The sequence below is a fragment of the Miscanthus floridulus genome, chromosome 14 (genome assembly GCF_019320115.1).
Source record: "Miscanthus floridulus cultivar M001 chromosome 14, ASM1932011v1, whole genome shotgun sequence".
NCBI classification, from domain to species: domain Eukaryota; kingdom Viridiplantae; phylum Streptophyta; class Magnoliopsida; order Poales; family Poaceae; genus Miscanthus; species Miscanthus floridulus.
In genome coordinates, this window is record NC_089593.1 from 83,886,213 (window position 1) to 83,889,972 (window position 3,760).

The 3,760-nt window shown below is 41.4% G+C and overlaps 1 long non-coding RNA gene across 1 annotated transcript; it reads left to right on the forward strand.

Moving 5' to 3' along the window:
* The first annotated feature begins 899 nt into the window (after positions 1 to 899).
* LOC136505979 (uncharacterized) lies at positions 900 to 3,760 on the forward strand. Its single transcript, XR_010771368.1, has 4 exons — positions 900 to 1,322; positions 2,136 to 2,387; positions 2,960 to 3,035; positions 3,579 to 3,760. It is a non-coding gene; the product is annotated as an uncharacterized lncRNA (long non-coding RNA).

The following is a 3,760-nucleotide window of genomic DNA, read 5'->3' on the forward strand; positions in this document are numbered from 1 at the left end:
ATTATTTTGTTGAATTACCACAAATATCTTCATGTTTTAAAGAGACATTTTATTTCTCTTGGCCAGTTCAACTTGTTACCAAGATACTTTCTTTTCATTACATTAGTGTAGTAGTACTATTTATGAATTTACCATTTTGATGCAATACACCCATGATTTTAAATTGCTTTTTCATATATGTGCTAGTATTCTCCTTTCATGTGAAGGATAATTTAATAATTGGTCTTAAATATATTAACATTTCAAGCTATGATATTATCACATAGATAGTAGCAACCTTAATATTAATGGTCGAAAAAAACTCCCTCTGTAAAGTTGAATCCACTTTGGTCGGAAAAACACCTAGCAAAATGGTTGGCTGAATTGGGAAAAAGAAACTTAATTTACTTAACGTGTTCATTTTTTTTCCCATGGCTTGTCAATTTTGGCAAATATGGAGCCATTTTTTCCCCAATGATCATATCCACACTAAATGTTTTTAGAGAAAAAAAACACACACACACAAAAATTATGAATTATTCTGTTGGTTTCTTATTTTTCCTATATGTTTTCAGAATAATAACCCACAGAAAAAATAGCCAAAAAATTGATTGGTCACACGGTGAGGCTAAAACAAAGCCAAAAAAAAAACCCCCCTCCCGTGCAACCCTTGCGCGCAGTTTTTGTGAAAAAATCAACCCGCCCAACCCCCCGTCAAGCATACGTGTTTATATTTAGTACGAAAAAGACGACCCCACCCACCCGCACCGTGCCGTCCTCCCCACCCGAGCTACTGACAAAAATAGGACTCGTTCGCTTCCGATAGCGCTACTGGCAAAACATTTAATATCGCGCTACTGACAAAAAAAAAGTTCGATATGTATTCGGCATTCTCCGACCACGAGTCGGAGACAGTCTGCGCCCGTCCCCAACCCTTACCCTAATGGCGTCACACCCCAGCACAGCGGGATCTCAGTCCTGGCCGGCACCCAATCGTTGATCTACGGCGAAGCGACGTCGATCCGTGATCGGGCAGCATTAAACCGAGGACGGGCGGCCTTGATCCATGGTCTGGCGTTGCCGATCCATGGTCGGGTACCATGGATCGACGACCAAGCGACCTCGACGGCGGCGCGGAGAGCCCCTCCTGCTCCTTCCTAAGGCAGCGGCCGCCATGGAGGGCCACCAGCACTCAAGCCCCCAGGTGAACCCACATCCCGTCGTGTCTTCCCCTTCTGGGCGCCAGTCCCGACTTGGTGACTACCAACCTCGGCACCCTGCGGCGGCGGCGGCGCAACCTAGCAGCTAGCGCGAGCAAGCGACTGAATGGGGGCAGAACAAAGGTATGAGATCCGACTAGTAGATCGGGTAGTCTCCTCATCTGCCCTACGGCTGGTAGCCAGCAAGCAATTGGTAGATTGATTTCGAGGTCCATAGCCATGCGTTCTTTGCTAGTGATTACTAGATTGATTTGTGATGCGCGAAGCGTGCCTAGGATGCAGCGTACCTGTTCTGCAAGCATCTGCCTCGTGTGAATCATGTAGATTTGCATAGGAAAAGTTCACTATTTTTTTTTTTTTTTGCCAATTACTCGTCAATGAACTAGTTTAGATTGCGGTAATAGTAGTATGGCTCACCTAGTGTTGTTTAGATTGCTTGGGCTGTGACGTCACACATACATAAATGAATGATGACTCCTTATGATGAGAAACAAGTTTTACTAGTTGTATGACGTGCCATCTAACTACAAAAATATGTGAACACATATTGCTGATGTTGAACATATAAAGATATGCTTGCGACACAGCTGTGATGGGATCATGCAAGGCAGCTGCATGAAAGAGATGGTTTGTGACTACCAACCTTTAATTTTAGATGCAAGATAATAAAAACAATCATATACTGATTCCATCCTTCTGTCAATTGGAATTACACGATCGATCATATATTTTTTATTCTAGGATGTAGTAGTAGAGTAGAGCTAGCCGCCAGCTAAGGACCTAGGGTACTGTGTTTAATGGATATAGCTTGTTATTGTATACAACTTTAATTTGCATATTGTGTTGGATGCTAAAGATAATTGGAGTAGATTGTGCATGCCAAATGTGGTGATGGGGCGGGTTACAGGCTATTTTGTTTTGTTTTGTTTTGCAAAGTCGTATGGCTAAAGGAGCGGATGTTGAGGAGCTCTCCACCGATCTCCCGGAGCTGTGGAGATTAAAGTTGAGGCGGCCTTGTGGAGGGGCCATTGCCTCCCTTGCAGATTCCTGCTCTCGCATCCATGGCGCTGATTGATGAGACGAACCTACCAGTGCTACATCTCGACTTCCACCACAGAGGTGGTGCAAATGTTTCCTGATGAGATGAACCTACCACTGCTACATCTTGACTTCCAATGCAGAGGAAAGGTTCAAATGTTTCCTTTTATTTTTTTCTCTCCATTGCATTCAACGTATTCGATAGAATGGCTGAACCATGAGCGACATGGAAGTAATGGCAGCTAGCTTGGTTCTGAAGAGGTTGTACTGTTTTTTTTTTCTGAAAATAACCATGACAGCACTACTGTTTGCATTCAGATTTTCTGCGGTAAGAATCACAAGTAGTGTCTTTCAATTCATCACTCTGCAACTGGAACCAAAATAACTGTATGCCAGAGGTGACAACAATAGGAGGCAACAGAACTGAATTTTTTTGAAACTTTTTTTTCATTTTCAGAACCATTGACTGAACAAACTAAAGCACCTCAGCCACTGCATACTGTATGCTCCTCTAGAGACAGATATATCAAACAGCTCAAATTGCAATGTCCGAACTTATTGAATTAGATGTAGCACAAATTGGTTGTTACTCAGATATAGCAAACAACTCAATTTAAAATGTCAGAACTACTCAAATGCTTGCTGCTACTGCTGATCCTTTTGTGCTTGTACAAATAGATGCTCTATGATACCTCCCCTACTTTTATTTGTTTTTCACACAGTCACTTCTTCAGACACACCAGACATAAAGGAAACTTGTAGGGGTCTACAGTAGCGAACTTTGAGGAGCTGAAAAAGGTAAAGGAAAATTCTTGTTGATCTTTCTGTCCGCATGCATTCGACCTTTTTATACCTTTTGCAATGTGTGTGTGTGTGTGTGTGTATACTGTCACATAATCCTCTGCAAGAACTGAAATGGATTGGTGTGCCATCAACAAAATACGTTTATAGTTAGAAATTCATGGGTTGGATTGGTTCACAACAGCTGATGAATAAAACAAGAAATCAGAAAAGAAGGTAACAACTACAATATGTTATCAGCCAACCTTGGGCACAATTCTTATGTTGTCAAAATGCCTTTTTGTGCTGTACTTTATCATTAATGATTTGTATGCGGCTCCCAGCAGGTCGTCCTGTTCATTGAGTACTTGCTTTAGTACTAGGCTTTGTAATTTTTAGTTCTACTTTTGCTTAATTAAATTGACAGCACTCCTTCCATAGTTTTGCTCAATTCTACTTTTGCTTAATTCCAACCATGTTCTATCCGCATCTCTTTACATTCTGTGCATGAAGTAGTAAACCTAATATTTTCTAATATCCTAATCTTATTCTTTTCTTCAGTAGCTGTACAAGGTTTGAGTGGGAAGCAATACACAACAGAGGCGATGACATATTGCGCTGCTAGGAGACCCTCGAGTGCTGCATAGATGTTAAGAAGTCTTGTACTGCTGCAACTTTTAAAAAGTTGTCAAATAATGAGTGAACTGTACACTCGTTTATAATTTTATCTACTATTTTAATGG